At 43.5% G+C, this 17,710-nt stretch overlaps 1 protein-coding gene across 4 annotated transcripts in view; it reads left to right on the top strand.

Annotated features, from left to right (window-relative positions):
* The window catches only part of SLC38A5 (solute carrier family 38 member 5), a 181,322-nt gene that overhangs the window by 43,697 nt on the left and 119,915 nt on the right, over positions 1 to 17,710 (top strand). For 3 of the 4 annotated variants that reach the window (XM_030193955.1, XM_030193954.1, XM_030193956.1), the window contains exon 2: positions 16,532 to 16,613. The exons of the other annotated variant lie outside the window; for it this stretch is intronic. The gene's annotated coding sequence lies outside the window, so the exon portion shown is untranslated. The remainder of the gene's footprint in view (positions 1 to 16,531; positions 16,614 to 17,710) is intronic. 4 annotated transcript variants of the gene reach the window in all.

Here is a 17,710-nt window from a genome sequence, read left to right as displayed (position 1 = left end):
TGTGTTGATCTATGAGGTGGGTCTTTAAGAAGACCTTTTTCAAAGAAACTTGCTCGTTGACAAATGGAATGCCAGCATGAAGCAAACATTTTGCCAAAATTGGACGTGCGGCAAAATAAAAATTGCCGCGTGTCCATTTTGGGTCTGAGACCTTACTGCCAGCCATTGACCTAGTGGTAAAGTCTTATGCGGTAACTGGGCGGTAATGGCCTAAGCGTGTCAAATTTCACTTAGCGCGTGCCCAATATGTGCGTCTGAAATTTTTTTGGACGTGCGTATCGTATGCGCACCAAAAATGAAATTACCGCATGAGTCACATGGTAGCCAGGTGGTAATTGCATTTTGGCGCCCGTTGGGCGTGCGTAAATGCTTACGCAGCTTAGTAAAAGGGCCCCTTAGCATGCGCTAAATATAAGACACCCATAAGAATGGGTGTCTTAGCATTTAGTGTGTGCTAAATCCGTTAGCATCCCTTAGTAGAAGGACCTCTAAATGAATTACCTAGAGACACAAGGAGCAATTGGGGGGGGGGGGGGGTTGAACCCCAGCTCCTCTCAGACTACTTCTCTAAGCACTAGGCTATGCCTCCACTCCGTGGAGCATGATGTATTCATAAAATCTTGAAAAGCGAAAATGACTGCTTAGTTCTCTTGGTGTTTGCTGTGCATGATCCACATGTGGAAGCCCTTCTTGAACATAAATTGTGCAACCTCTTTTTGACTAAGTTCTGAACAACAACAACAAAAAACATTACATTGCTGCTATCCAGCAATATATAGTGGCACACAGACACGCCAGCGTGTCTGCTCCAGTTTGTCAGATCACGAACTGTTGTTTTATTTTTGGGGTGAAATATTATTTTAATCTGTATTTGCACAGCCCCTCCCCCGCTGGGAATTTCAAAGCGTTCCAGGCAGTGCGATAATATCCTAGCCTTGAGATAACCGTGCAACAGGAACCCACCTCCAGAATAACAAACAGATAAAGTCAACAAACTCCCAGTGACCTGCAACAGGAGGCACAAAGAATTGGGAACACTTACCTTTTTTTTTTTTCTTCTCTCATTTTTTAAATTGGACAATGTATTATTTATTTTTTTAATTAATCAAAGAGAGAGAGTGAGAATTGTGATTGTCTTTTAGAAATAAAATAAACTGAAATTAAATCCACAGAGCTAGATAGAGATGATAACCTTAGTAGGGAAATGATTGTTTAGGAATCCGAATTTCAGGATCACTAAGGTTTCATTCTGAAGCCATGAAAATAATTAGATTTGTGGTTCATTGTGACAACAAAGGTATGATCCAAAAGCACAGTTGCACAAGAATTTTCAAGACCACACAGAGGTCTCCTTCAGAGAGAACCTCTGTCTCTTGTATAGAGGCATTTTGAATCATTTTTCTGTCAGCCATGTAAGAGATATCAGAGCCCCCAGTCTAGTTTTCTGCATATAAATACAATGTGAATCTCCTGTGCACACTTACAAACCACTGTGTCTATACGCACATATTGAAAATGAGAGGAACAAAAACCTTATACTACTGTGGCTAAACTCAGCTACCTTGACCGGATAAACAGCTAAAAAAAGATATTAGCTCATAGTGAAAAAGTAATCATTGGCAAAAAAAAACCCTCTCGTTGCTCGCGTTACTTTGTTTGAGCAAAGCAATAAGACAATCAAAACCACTTATCTGTGTTCTCGCTGTGCTCTGCTGCTCTGTAAATATTCTTGCAAGGAGTGAGGTCCCGACGGACCCGTTTCGCCTATGCTTTTTCAAGAGTCCTCACCGTCTGACCTGGAACATTGACAAAACACATGATGAGCGCTAGAAAACTAGGCCGCAATCGTTTGGTGCATAGATACTGAGTTCTCCTTTACTCTGAGAGCTGCAAATTCAAAACCATACGAAGCCAGCTGGCAAAATGGCGCCTCTGAAATCTAAAGCGCTGCTTCTCCAGAAAGTTCATGCGTGAGTCATTGCGTCGTGACGTATGTCGTTCGGCTCCAAACGCCCACAAAATTCAAAACCAAAATCAAAACCCAGAAAACTGCAAACCTAGGCAAGAAGTCCTGTCTTATATGATCGGGGTTCCACAAGATTGGATTTCACATGAGCAGTTTTCATGCTCGGGTTCATTAAGACAGGACTTCTTGCCTAGGTTTGGAGTTTTCTGGGTTTTGATTTTGGTTTTGAATTTTGTGGGCATTTGGGGCCGAATGACGTCAGGGCGTGAGAACGTCACGATGCAATGACCCACGCATGCGCTTTCTGGAAAAGCAGCGCTTTAGATTTCAGAGGCGCCATTTTGCCAGCTGGCTTCGTATGGTTTTGAATTTGCAGCTCTCAGAGTAAAGGAGAACTCAGTATCTATGCACCAAACGATTGTGGCCTAGTTTTCTAGCACTCATCATGTGTTTTGTCACTGTTCCAGGTCAGACGGTGAGGACTCTTGAAAAAGCATAGGCGAAAAGGGTCCGTCGGGACCTCACTCCTTGCAAGAATATTTACGGAGCAGCGGAGCATAGCAAGAACACAGATAAGTGGTTTTGATTGTCTTATTGCTTTGCTCAAAGAAAGTAACGAGAGCAACGAGAGTTTTTTTTTTTTTTTTTTTTGCCAATGATTACTTTTTCACTGTGAGCTAATAGCTCTTTTTAGCTGTTTTTCCGGTCAAGGTAACCAAGTTTAGCCACAGTAGTATGAGGATTTTTCCTCTCATTTTCAATATGTGCGTATAGACACAGTGGTTTGTAAGTGTGCACAGGAGATTCACATTGTGTTTAGTTGTAGAACGGAGTTGTAACTGTGAATCGGATCTATTTTTGAAGTACACCTGCCTAGTTTTCTGCATAGCCAGATACTGCTTCTAGAACTAAGTTCAAAGGGCTCAGTTCACTTTTCCTTTCTTTCATTGGGGTATAGTACCTGATATTTGGATTTTGATGAAGGTCAGTTTCATAAATGGGTTTATTTGAGGCTTTCCCCAATGTATTCAGCACTGCAAGAAAAAAATGACTTTGAGAAGTACAAGAGGAGGTGTCACTACTGATTTTCCACTAATATTTGATTTCATTTGTTAGACCTATAACCTGCTCTTCCTCTAGCCTGTCCCACTGGGAGTTAATCATATGCTTGCATGGCATTTAAGTTCCTCCCAAATACTTTTTTCCTAATTCTAATTGGGCTTTTTTTTTTTTGGTGAAAATCATGGTGGCCAAACTGCCTTTTTTTTATTTATTTATTTATTTATTGCATTTGTATCCCACATTTTCCCACATTTTTGCGGGCTCAGTGTGGCTTACAATACATTATGAATGATGGAATTACAATTTGTTATTCTGACACTTCTCAAGAAATATGAAAAATGAGCCAGGAAAATAACAATTTCAAGTTCCAAGATCCCAAGCAAACCTTTTGGAGAGCACCCTTCTCTCCGAGATGGAAAATCGAAGCTTGGTGCGGTGCATTCTCCTTAGAGGACTCAAGAGTCCTTTAGGAGTTTGAGGTAACAAGTTGGTCTACCCTTATTTGGATCCTCTGCTGCTTCTAGCCCTCCCTATGCCCCTTCCTACATCATCTTCTTAGTACACTCCATCCTTCTCTGGCCCTTTCCTCTTCTGATTGGTTCCAAGCCAAGTTCATGGGACCTAATGGTCCTTCATCCTGGAACTGCTACAAAGCCAACAATGGCATTGTATTCCCAAGAAGGTACTGGGGCAACCTGCAGGGAGTGACAGTTGCAGCCCATAAAAAGCACTGATAATTTTGGTACTCCAAGAAGGCTGAGGAACCTCTACAGAGGAGGGCTATGATTCAACTCAAGACTGTAAGGAGTACAAGAAGGCCATATTTTAACATGGAAAGAGGCCTGCATGTTAGGAATTGACGATGGCAAGTCCTGAAATGGCCTGATAGCAGAGGTGGTAGAGGCCATCACTGTCACAGATTTTGGGCAAACTTGGGAAAAACATGAAGGGCAGTGTTATGAAAAGGGTTGGGAGTTCAGGTAAAAGATGGTTGCAGAGGAAGCTTGTGGTGGGGTCCAAATGGGAACTTATGTGGATGTCTAGCCAAAGTGAGCAATTCTCAACTTGGCAAACTAAGTCAAGCTCCACCCTCTATCCTCTATTACTGAGGAAACCTGTCTGGGACGCCTATGAATGTGCCAGCTGGCATTCTTCCTTGTGATTCTGGGCAAGTCACTTAACCCTCCATTGCCCCTGGTACAAAAATAAGTACCTGAATATATGTAAACCGCTTTGAATGCAGTTGCAAAAACCTCAGAAAGGCGGTATATCAAGACCCATTTCCCTTTCCCCCTTTCCATTGCTGTCACTGACAGCTCACCACAGGGTGCCAGCTGTGAGGCAGAGGATCATCAGGCCCCTTTTTCACTCAGCCCCTGCCCTCCCCCCCCCCCCCCCCCCCCAGTACTATAGGAGCTCCTAGGCCAGACTTTAGACTAATGGGCAGAAATTAGATTTCTTCTTGCCACTTTTAAAGAGACTACCTCAGTCTCCACCAGAAGTAAAACCACTCATGGTTTTAAAAGTGACTTGCTATAATATCATAGTAAATGATAGCAGATAAAAAAAAACAAATTGGCCCAGTTAAGACTTCCACTTTTGTCAGATGAGCACGTAAATTCCCATATGTGGACCAGCACTGTCTCACCACCCCAAATCCCCATCACTGTTCCTTCTAATCTGAGCGGGAGTCCTCCAACTGCATTGCTGGCAGTAGGGGGAGGTGCTTCAATATTGTGTTTTCTATCAATAGAGACAGGCAGGTTCCTTAGAGTCCTGCAAAGCTTGCCTGTCCCTCACTATTGAAAATTAGTGAAACAGTGCCCCCCACTGGCAGGACTATAGATGGAGGACTCCCGCTCAGCTTAGAGGGATCAGTGATCCCCTTGTCTTTTCCCTCGTCTCTCAAACCTTTTCCTACTACTGCTCTCAATATGCGTCCTCCTAGGCACAACCAAAGTCTATTAGAAATGCTATCGTTCACCACTTCCCACTGATAGGCCATTTCAGACATTGCCTTCTTCACTGTGGCTTCTTACAAGATCAATATTTAATCCAACAGTAGGCCCTTTCAGTATCTTAATACCATGTTTTTTAATAATCTTCACAGCCACCAGAATTAGAGAAGCTGTCATTCAGAACCTCCAGGCACTCCATTCTCATTGATGTAGGGCTTTAACCATGGTCACTCCATGCAGGTCATTCCAGCCTACTTGGAAGTCAGATTCACCTGTTACATTGCAGCTTAGATTTGTAATTGCCGCTCTGTGCAGGTCATGTAAGTGTTTTTTAACTATCCTGGTGGATGAGCATAGGAAATCTCATGCTTATTCTGATGTTCAGTCTCCTCATTCCTATTCCATGTCTTCCCACCAAGCTTGGCAATAACCCAAACAGCTACCAAAAAACATCAAGTTTTTTTTTTTACCAAACATCTGGACTTCCAGGTCTCTATGGACCTGCTGAATGGTACCCAGCTGCCACCAGCCTGCCAGTATTGACCCAGTTGGGATTTAGGGAGTTTTAGCTTGCTGATACCAACTCAGCTACTCCATGGCCTTCAATATTGCTAGGTTGTTCTTCCATTCTCTAGCACTTTGGATTATCTTCTTACCTTTCTCCTTGCCTCTGTTGCTGAGTGAGTGAAGAGTCTTCTTTTTTGCAGTACTTTACCTCATAATCCTGTTCTACGAACAGTATATAGGATGACAATAGAGAAGAACCATTTACAACCATGTAGACTGCCAATATAACCCCCGGTACAATGCATAAAGACCCACATTGACTCTGGTTCTGCCATCAAGTCTTTGTCACTAGGGATCCTCTGTGCTTGTCTCTATAACCTCCACCAGGAGTCCATTTCATGTGCTCACCACCCTTTCCATGAAGACGTATTTTTGGACATTTCTCCTAGGAGCATCCCTGAGCCAGAATCACTCTCGTGCAACACACCCTGTAGTGCCCCTGCCCTGTCTACTATGTCAATGCCAAGCAGAGGAGACAATGGAGGGGGAGTGAGTTTTGTGTCCCTACCTCCCTTGCACCCTCTGCGGCTGGACAGCTCTGGTTGCTCCTGATTCTACCTCTATCTTGAGTCTTATACCATGACCTCTTGTTCCAGAACATTCTTTCCACTGAACACTGCTACTTGTGCCTGATCTGCACCTTTTATTTATTTAAATGGGTTTATCATAGCCCCCTTTGTCTCTCCTTTACTCTAGAGCAGTAGTTTCCCAACCTGTTCTGGAAGATGGCAGTCAGCTGGGTTTTTAGGATATCCACAATGAATATGCACAGAATAAATCTGCACGCAATGTAGGCAGTGCATGCATCTCTCATGCATGTGTATCATGAATATCCTGAAAACCCAGTTGCCTGGGTTACCAGGACAGGTGTGGGAATTCTGCTCTATTGTGCCCATATTTGGGTCCTAAGTATCAACACCTATGGCATAAGGTTTAGATATTATGCCATGTTGATATGTCCTTTCGCATGGATAGCCTCCATAACTAGACACCAGAGACCTATAAAGAGACATTATCACTTCCTTTTTTTCTGCTAGTTATATCTCTTTCTGTGCACCCTAGCATCTCTCTGGCAGATGCTTCTCGCTATATATAGTAATTGTAGGCCAGTACACTGACTAATTACACACATGCCTTGTTCTGTACCATCTACAGGCTACAGTCTCACTCAAATGCCACTGGAACCTATATAAAAAAATAAACAAGAAACTAAAGTTGCCAAAAATATACATGTTTAAATCATTTATATTTAAACAAGCAAGCCCAATTATGTTATTACATCAAATGAGTATGTAAATATCCGGTTACATTATACTTTGTAAAACTAACCTCTCAATTGTTACCTACTACACCCTTCCCATCCCATCCCATCCCTCCACCCCCACCCCCCCAACTTCTAATCTCCTCTTTTAAAGTCTACAAATTCAGCAAATGGCTCCGGGCTGCAGGTGTTAAAGTGTTCCAGAAGGGGCTCCAACTCTGTTTAATTCGAAAGCTGGAGAACGTTTTCAAGTCCGTAATTCCCACCCGCTCAAGACGCATTAGGAATATCATGCGCATACGCCGCTGTTGTAACGAAGGATACTTATAAGTCAGCCCCTCTGCCAGAATGACCTGCTTTGATACTATAATGACCCTAGAGACAAAGGATGCAAATCCATGTGATATCGGGCGTCCCAACAAAGGCTGCCCAAACAAAAGTGCAGGGTCATAGTGCCAACCTGTCTTCCACATGCGAGATACTTTAAGCATGATTACTTTCTGTTATGGAAAAATATTCCTCTTACCAAAGAGGCTCACAGACTCTGGGTTCAAATATATAAATAAAGATCTTTATTTAGTAGAATCCTTGTATACAAGGAGACTAAATGAACAAGGAAGACCCAGTCCCCAGTCTGCCCATAATGATTAAAATGAAACCTTAAATAGCCAAGAAATACTGTTATCACTAGATCACCAGGTGCAATTGCTCTGGTTAACAAGTAACAAGGAAAAAGAAAACATAAAGGAAAAATTTAATGATTCCTTTCTTTTCTGCTTTTTCATCTGCCTTTTAGATAAGGCCTATACTTCTCAGTTAATTAAAACATTCCTAACTCCTGAGGTAATTCTGGCCTACTTTTTACTAACAAGCTTTAGTCAATTAGAAGCATGACATATATATGACCTTTCTTCCGAGTAATTATTCTGCAGTAAGGTCTGGCACATTTCTATTTCCTACAAAATGTAACTCTATAATAAAGTAAGGACAATCAATATATATATATATCCTATATAATAATTTTCACATCCAATGTTCTAATGTGCCTGGGACCGTGCCTCCCTCAGAGGTGGTCTGCTAGGCAGGCACGCACTGACGTCAGTGACAGCTGATTCCAAAGCAATTTCCCTCCTCCACCTGCCTGGGAATCAGCCGTCAGTGCGCCGCTCCCTGCCACTTCGGAACAAGTGGCAGGGAGCGGGGCAACACAGACCCCCCCCTCGCCGCATCACCAACCCGCCCCCCCCACCCAATGAGCATGAACACCCCGTGTCCCCTCACGCACCTCCCACCGAGTTCCACACTCTGCCCTCCCTCCGATTTCAACCCCCCCCCCGAGTTAAGGCCCCCTGTACCCCCCTTCCGCGACCCTGTCGACCCCCCCCTTCCCGCCGAAAACCATCCCCCGTCGCCGTCCAGTACCTATGCTGGCGGGGGACCCCAACCCCCGTCAGCCGAAGTCCTGTGCTGGCCTTTGCAGCGTTGCTTCTTCAATGATCTGTTCAAGTTCCTCTGCGTGCGTCTGATGTCAGACGCACACAGAGGAACTTCAACAGAAGATCATTGAGGAAGCAACGCCACGAAGGCCAGCACAGGACTTCCGCTGACGGGGGTTGGGGGTCCCCCGTCAGCACAGGTACTCTACAGCGGCAGCGGACGGTTTTCGCCGAGAAGGGGGGGTCGACAGGGTTGCGGAAGGGGGGTACAGGGGTCCGTAATGCGGAGGGGGGTGAAAACGGAGGGAGGGCAGAGTCTGGAACAACGAGGGAGGGTGGGGGATGGCCTTGCTAGCGTCCGTTTCCTTCCCTTAAGAAACAGGCATTTTTTACTAGTGTGTGTATATATATATATATATATATATATATATATATATATATATATATATTGTAAACGGGTACCTCTCTTGTGCAGCCAAGGATAGAACAATCTCCTCCAGCCACAGGCTCCCGGCACAATGAAGAAATAGATGTCCACCAGTAACTTCAATACCAGGATTCAATACAGGCTTACAAGCTCCAGTCTGAGCTCTTTATCCAGTGCACAATAAACAGTAATTCAATTCCCAAGACAAACAGTTCTTTCAGTTCATCATCACAGTTCAGTCACCAAGCAGCATTTGCTACCTTCTATCCTCTTTACCTTCAGGAGAGTTCAATATTTTAGGGACTCCTTCTACCCAAGGGTTTTCCCCTGCATCAGCTTCACTAGTAAGGTCAATACTTTAGGGACTTCTTCTTACCCAAGGATTTTCGGCCTGCCAATACTTCCAAGACTTCAGTACTTTAGGGACCTCCCTGCCCAAGGGTTTTCAGCCTGCAACTGCCTCTCAGACTTCAGTACTTTAGGGACCTCCCTGCCCAAGGGTTTTCAGCCTGCAACTGTTCTCCCTCAACTGAACTGAACTCCTGAGACTCCTTCCCACCTGCCTAATCAATCCCTGGCTTCTGCCTTCACAACCAATCATTCTCCACTCATTAGCTTCTCTACACACCCATACCAGCTGAGTTGAGCATGAGCCTAATGAGGAGCTCCTGCACACAGGGTTTCCTATCTCTCTTTCCCCCTAATGGCAGCCAATCTACACCTCCTGTTCGCTTACACCCATGTCTTCCCCTATTGCAGCTAGAAGTCCAGTCCGGGTTCCTCATCTCACCCCCTGGCACCTTGCCTGCAATGCCTTCTGGGACTTGTAGTTCAGACTGAAACTGCCTTAACCCAACTATCCTGGGTGTGACTTTATCACAATATATATATACATATAGAATGATCTTGATTTCCATTACGCTTTCCAAAATCTTGCAATGCCTTTACAGGACCAGAACATATGTCCTAGGGTCACACCACTGGCTCCACATTTCAGACATGATCCCCAAGGAGAAAGTCCCATATGAAATGCCCTTTGAGAGGATATGTATAAACAAAGGACAAATTTGTATTGTAACTCCCAATGCAATGCCAATGGAGATAAATGTCGAATTAAAAGTATATGTGATTTAATTTGCGCCTGCGGTAATGTTAACAATCTCGTGTAATCCAGTTCAGGTATTGAATCTCGATTATGCCTGTGGTGAAAAGAAAGCGACACTCTCTGCTGCGCTTCTAAAGAAAAAGCAGATGAAAGTTCTTCTTGTACGTCTTCTGCCAGTGACTCCCAAGGCAATGATGATACATAATGCCGCAGCTGAGCGTAATGGAACTCATCAGATTGTGGCAAGACAAACTCCACTTGGAGATCTTGGAAAGTTTTTATTCAACCTTCTTTAGAGACCACCTGTAATAAATACACAATACCTTGCTTCTTCCATCTGCGGAAGGCAGGATACAATTGTCCTGGCACAAAAGCTGCATTATCATATATTGCCAAATATGGCATTACGTTTGCAGAAAAAGATGTAATCGACAGATCCACCTCCAAACTGCTTTCGCGGACTTCATAATCAATGAATGCTTTAACACACTTGGTATAGATTCTCCAGTTGTATGCAAATAACTACTGAAGTGAACTCCCAGGGAAAGTTGTAGCTCTAAGGTTGTATTAGAGTAATCCTGAGTGGCTCTGAACCAGCCATTAATATGCCTCATGCCACTTGCAATAGTAAGATATCGTATACTAAGTAACCCCAACCCCCCGTACTCCACCGGTATACATAAGGTTGACATGGGGAGACGAGCTCTCCTACCTCGCCAGAGAAAACAGTGAACCATTGTGTTCAGCTTCCTCTCATCCCCCCATTTCAAATACAATGGTAAGATCTGAAAGACATAAAGCCATCTGGGGACAATAAACATATTGAATAGTGCTATACGGCCTAACAATGAAATAGGTAGTGAGCCCCATGCCTGCAACCTCAACTTTGTCTCCCTTAATAACCACTGACTATTTTTTTCATATAGCAAGTTTAAATCTACTGGAATTTGAACTCCCAAATATTTAATTGAGTCCTGTACCCAGTTAATAGGAAATTGTCCTCTCCAACTTATTTGCCTTCCTGTTAACACACAAAGAGCAAATGATTTATTGAAATTCAACTTAAAACCAGAAAATTGCCCAAATTGTCTGATATATTTAAGCAGCAACTCTAGTGATTGGGGTGGATTCGTCAATATCAATAACAAATTGTCAGCATAAGCCAATGTTTTGATAAATTGATCTGCAAGAGAGACGCCCTCTATCCCCTTTGAAATTCAGAGCATCCGGAGCAATGGCTCCAATGATATCACAAAAAGTAAAGGGAAGAGGGGACATCCTTGTCTAGTTCCTCTTTCTATAGCAAATTGTTTTTCTTTAATGCCATTAATTAACACGCATGCCTGAGGATGAGAGTAAAGAACCTGTACCGCTTGCAAAAACCAACCTGTAATTCCCATAGCAGCCATAGTCTGAAACAGTCCTATCCCACCTGGTCAAAAGCCTTTTCTGCATCCAGACTAACCACCAAGGATGGAACGCCCTTATCCCTACAAGATGCCATGGCCAGTAATAGGCGTCTGACATTATGTGCAGCTTGACGTCGTACAAACCCCACCTGTTCATATCCTATCAATTTTGGTAGACACTGCGCCAATCTTTCAGCCAATATTTTAGCTAACAACTTAATGTCCACATTTAGAAGTGATATCGGCCTATATGAGTCTGCTTGCTCTGTCGGTTTGCCCGGCTTTGGTATTAAAGTTATCAACGCGGTATTAGCGTAAATAGGAAAATTACCTTGCACTTTCACCTCCTCATAATATTCTAGCAGGGAAGCCGGAGCGGCCGGGGGCAAGATATTAAAATACTCTCCTGTGAATCCATCAGGACCCGGGGGCCAGAATGAGACTTCAACGACTTTATTGCCTTTTGCAACTCAACTAACGAAAAGGGTGCGTTCAAGTAGCCCAGATCAGCTAAGGACAGCGTAGGTAAACTAGAGCGCTTTAAATAATCCAGGTTTCACTCTTGAGGTATCAACTCTGCTTTATATAATGAGGAGAAGTATTCTGTGAATATCTGTCCTATTTTCCCTCGATCACTTGTAAGCACACCATGCTTATCCCGTAGGGTAGTCACGGTCCAAGACCCTCCTCAGTTCTTAACTACTCGAGCAAGCATGCGCCCCGGTCTATTACCAAACCTTTGCAATCTATATTTATGATATAAAGATGACCTTGTCTCCATTTCATGCAATAGAGTATTGAGAGCTATTTGAGTGGCCTTTAAATTCTCAAAAGTAGCCTTTGTAGGCCTCTGCACATGAGCACGTTTAGCCCTACGTAACTGGGTTTCTAAGTGTAAAATACCTGCTGCTCTACGCTGTTTCCTCATACTACAAAATACAATGATGTGTCCCCGTAACACCGCCTTCGACGCAGACCAAAATAATAGGGGTTGTTTTTGAGCATGCTCACCATTATTAGCCGCATAATCAGCCCATCTGCTATTAATATATTTCTGAAATTGAGGGTCTGTGTACAAGTATGCCGGATACCTCCACCCTCTCCCACCACAACTATCAAGAGGCATTTCTAAGTCCACCCACACTAGGGCATGGTCTGAAATTTCTTCGGGACCTATGGTCACTGCCAATGCCAAGGGAAACAAGGAATGCGCCATCAAAATATAATCTAAATGGGCTTGTGTTCCATGAGCTCTTGTCCGGTGAGTATAATCTCGTTCACCTGGATGCAATGCCCTCCACGTATCAATCAAATTAAGAGATTTTGAGAAGACAGAGAACTCTCTGGTCCGCTGCCCTGAATAATGCAAAGAGTTGGGATTGGAACAATCATAAACCGGATCTGAGACTAGATTAAAATCTCCCAGTACTATCAACCTTGAGTTCTTATGCTGCAAGCAACAACCAGCCAAAGATTTAAAAAAGACTGGGTCATAGCAATTGGGACCATACAATAATACTAGTAGAAAATCTATGCCTTGCAGCCACACATATAAAATGATGTAATTCCCCTGTGTCCCTTTTGTCACCAAAGTAGCCTTATACGATAACCCCTTTTGAAACAAAACTGCCACTCTCCCTTTCCGTCCCTGTGAGGCAGGGGAGTAAATCTCCCCTACCCAGGATCTCTGTAACTTAGCATGTTCTAAATCTGTGAGGCACGTCTCTTGCAAACAAGCTATATCTGATTTATGGCGCTATTTTGGAGTGCTTAATCGGGGAACCAATGCCCCCTACGTTCCAGGTTATTATTTGTGTAGGCGTACGCTATTTAAAGAAATTAACATTGTTAAAGAGATAATCCCTATGCCCATTCCTATCCCCTCCAGTGAGACCTCTAAACAAATATTCAGCAACAATGTATTCAATGCAATTTTAACCCCTCTTGCCCAAGTTAACAGTACCATCAACCCTTCTATATCCCAAGATAACCCTTTTAGACACTGAACAGATCCCCTCATTCCTCCCACCTTCCCTCCCCATTCCTCACCAACCCTAAACTGAACCCAATCCGTCTACCTAGAGAATAGACCTGGGGACAGAAACTGAGATCACATTGAGTGCTAGGGACCCCAACCTCCAAATGCGACTGTTTATAAACTATGATACCATAATACTCCCAATACTAAAACAACTATATTAATATATTTGCACCTATACCGCACCAGCAGAGGCAGTAGGGATTAATCTGCATCAATCAGTCTATTGTCCAATAATACTGTTTTTGCCTGCTACAGTCTTGAAAGCTTGATATTGACCTTGGATTGAGACCTTTAATTGTGCTGGATATTGTAAAGCAAAACAAATTCCTTTATTTATAAGGGCTGTGCAGAAAGGATGGAACTGACGACGCTGCTCTTGCACCGTGGGGGAGAAATCTTGGAAAATCAATATTTTGTGCCATTCGTGAATCAGTGAGTCGTACCTAAATAATCAAGCCACCGGCAAGTCTGAAGGCTGTTGAAGTGGTGTACATTTAGGGGATAATAGGTATTTTTCTGTTCCTGGAGTGCTCATAATAAAAGAGTTAAAGTGGGATTTAAACCTGGGTCCTTTTGGTTTAAACTTCACTACACAAACCACCAGCCTGCCCCTCTGCTCTGAAGGAAAGGTTGCATGGCCATTCTAAGAATGCTACCAGAAAAATGTCCTTGTCCCTGCTTTGTTTTTTTTTTACTGTTTATATGTTGGACAATCCAGTTTGTAAAATGGCTGTTCATGCTAGACATACATCTCATATAATTTTGAACAGGAAATTCTGACATATTTCCTGTTGGAAAATACATGTGAGATGGAAGTCCATTTTGGATGCTATGAGCTGGACGGCTCTATTCTGACTTGGACGTTCTTTTGAAAATGCCCCTCTAGGTGTATTCCAAGGAGTGGGTTGAGAATCCCTGGTCTAGGGCTGGCAAAAAGCTAATCCTACCCTGTTAGTACAACTAGCTCTTAGTTTGTACAAGTAAGCAGTGTTTGGCACAACAATCTAACTTACAGAGATGTCTAGATTCCCAGTTCCAGGCTGGAGATTTTGTGACTCTCCTGATTTTTGAACTTACATCCCAAAACAGTATGGGATTTGTAGTGCCTGATCCTTCCCATTGAGATCAATGCTGTAAGTCCCATAATGCACCATGATTGGGTGCTCAGAAATCCAGGAATGTCCAGAAATCTTCAGCATGGGTAACTTGGTGTCTCTGAACTTAGTAATAACTGTCACACAAACATGGAAATAACTAGTCAAGAAATGTCTTCTATTGCATGTATTGGATTTCTATCCTGTCCTCCTGAATTTACACTCAAAAGTGGTAAATGCAGTATGATTTTTCATATACAACCATTACTATTTTTCATAAAAAGGTAGGTAGAGAAACCCCCCCCCATATATTTATTTATATTTATGCTGTTAGCTATTTGAGTTACATTTACCTTGAATTCAGTTGAGAAAGCAGACACCTGGCCTCTACTGTGTTACCCTGAGTATACAGAATGCTTAAAGCATAACTGCCGAGTTACCCATTCCAGGAGGGAGACTTTTACGGCTGGTCCTGGATTTCTGCCAACCTCATCCTGCTGCATTATGGAACCTGCAGCACTAACTTCAATGGATAGAATCATGGGCTACAAATACCACACTGTAAGTTTAAAACCAGGACCGGTCAAAAAGTCTCCCTCCTGGAATGAGTAACTTGGCAGCGCTGTTAAAGTCCAAACTTTTAAGACAACGTTGAATTGATCCCATTTTTAGGTTTCTCTTCTCCATGTTATTATTAACAAAATGGAGTAGAGGGAGAAGAGTAAGAATCCCAGAATACCCAGAAGAATTCTGAGGTGGAGCAGGGGCTCCAGATTCAGACCAGGATTTGTCTATTGCATGTAGGGACTTGTAGTTCTGATATCTCATTGGCATTCCCTCAAACAAGAAGACTGCACATCCCTACATGCTGTGGGCTAAACCCAAGATGGTATCAAATCTGTGTGGTGATGCTGGAGGCAGCTGGTATCCCAAGGAAACGGGGTGGGTGTAATATGTGCCTCCTACACTGGATGGGTCTGCCACCGTGGAGGCTCCTGAAATGCAGCACCAAGCTAGGAAAGTGTGATGGATCGCTTCATGGCACTTTGAATAGAACGAGCCGGTCCTGTTTCATTTTTATCTTTTGGCAGTTCAGTTGGTACTAAGCACCCCTCCCCCCTAATGTTGAGCAAGTTCCTTCACTGTGTCCAGGAAGGGGTGATTTTGTTTTATTTTTGGCACTCACAATCATTTTGAAATGTTGGTACCTGTCATTTTGGCATATATGGAAATGTTAAATATACCCCTTCTCCTTTTTAGGGAAAGTTCATGTATTCATGGGGGTGGGGGTAAAACCAAACTTCAGTCAGCCTCAGTCACACATTTGTGCTCTAGAACTTCAATAAGAATTGCTGCGATTGACTGCTGCAATCCCCTACCCTCCTTCCCCCTCATTCCGGACTCTATCCCTTGTCCTCTCCATTTACCCCATTCTTCACCTTGTCCCTCTGTGTGTGTGACTTAACTGCTTTCCTGCCAAATTTTATAGTTCCTTTCCTTTTCTAATTTGTTTTGAACCATTGTAAATTGCGAGAACTGCTAGTTAGTCATGGCGGTATAGCAAATTCTAATAGACTATAAACTATAAGAGCAGATGTGTGTTTGTTTGGAAAATCTGCAGAGAAAAATAACTATTTTGGAATCTGTCCAGCAAAGGGACCCTCATTGGAAAAGGCCCCGCATTGCTGTTCATTACTTTGTTTCCCACATGAAGATGCTCAAACTCTCTGTAGGACAAAGCGCAGGCCAGAGAGGAAAGGGTTCCCTGCTGTACGTCCCAACAGGGGTCTCTTTGTTTTGGCAGAGTGATAAAGCAAAAGCTCTTCTTGCAATCCTTGTTTAACAAAGCCACTCATGTGGCTCCTTTGGCAGCTGACTTCTTCGATCTCCAGCCCTGTGACCTGGGCTTGCTTGGCATGGGGCCCACTGTTGGGCAGCACCAAAGCCGGGAGCTGTGCTCCAGATGACCTGATAAAGCCGGGGTCTTGGGTACATTCAGGATTGCACGGAGCACGTTTGCGCAAAAGTGATCACTCCAGGGCCCTGGCTAAAATTCAACCAGTCCTCCGGCCCCTCCTGTACCTTATTTTAGGTGCCAGAAAAATAGTCATTGCCTCATTCTACTGCTGAATTAGTGACTTGCTTGCAGTGCTGGCTGTAGATATTTAGAGAACTAACCAGTCTGCACTGGGCTGTGTTTTACAGGTGCTTCTGTACAAGGGATGGTATTCACACCCGCCTACTGTCCAGCTGCTCTCTCTGTCCAACGTGCCCCAGGAATGCACTGGTGAGTAAGTTTGTAACACTTCTTCTTTTCTTGGCCCATGGGCTCCTATCCAGTGCTATTTGAACTTTCTACCCCCTGAACCTTTTGTTGTGTAGAGAAACATCACCAGACTGGGACTGGCGAGTATTTAAAGCAGCAATGCCATAAGCACTTTAAAAAAATTATTAATTTGGCTGTAAAAATAAATACAGTAGTTAAGATTCTCCACTTTTGTTCATGTTTTTTATTTAATGTAAGAGAAACAGAGTTGTTGGGAAAGGCAAAACGCTGTAGTCTTAAAATTCAGCCCTCATCTAGAGTCATAAGGGGTGCTTGCTCCCAGCCTCCTGGGATCTTTTTTTAGACTTGTAGTGGCACCCAGAAGGCAGTGATTGGTGCTCATGGCTGTAAGCTGTGAAGTTACTTAGCTCAGAGCTGGCTGACTCTATTTTGCAGCTTCTGTCTGCAATATCCCTCCTCCACTGCTGTTATCCAGCGTGCAATCACAAGTGACAGCTGAAAGGCAATTCCAGTACACAGAGCTAGCCAAGGCCTTAACAGGCCTGGAAATGGATCTGAGCTGTGTGAGAGGAGCCAGATACGTCAGGGAGAACACGATACTGGAAGCATAAATTCACCAGATGTGCTACAGTGGAAAAAACCCACCGCACGCACACTCTGTGCAGCTGAATAGCAAACAGCAGAAATGTACCCGGATCTAATGTCTAATTTTCAGCCTTTGACACATTAGTGGAAACAAGCCATTCTTAAGCCAGCACTTGTTCCTGTGGTGTTCTATTTTGATCCCCTTCGTGTGCTATAGTGTGACAGTGCCCTGTACATGCCCTGTCATGTGTGAAGTGTTTACAGTAGCAGGAACACACTCCCTGTCATGTGCCCACCATGACGCTGTGGCAGCACACCACTGAGTTTTCCCAGAGATATGCATCCATCCTTAAAAGAGGGGTAGATTTAAATGGAGAGTTTTATCCTGGAGATGTCCTAAACCAGTTTGAAGTAAATGTTTTTTGTTCTGAGATAAGCCGGTTCCAGTTTTACACCCCAGTACATTTCTGAACTTGTAGCTCCAGTGCCTTTAGATATAATGAGCCAGCTTT

This window comes from Microcaecilia unicolor, chromosome 2, assembly GCF_901765095.1.
Source record: "Microcaecilia unicolor chromosome 2, aMicUni1.1, whole genome shotgun sequence".
Taxonomy (NCBI): Eukaryota; Metazoa; Chordata; class Amphibia; order Gymnophiona; family Siphonopidae; genus Microcaecilia; species Microcaecilia unicolor.
The sequence above is the reverse complement of the archived record's forward strand: the minus strand, read 5'-3'. Positions and strand labels throughout refer to the sequence as shown.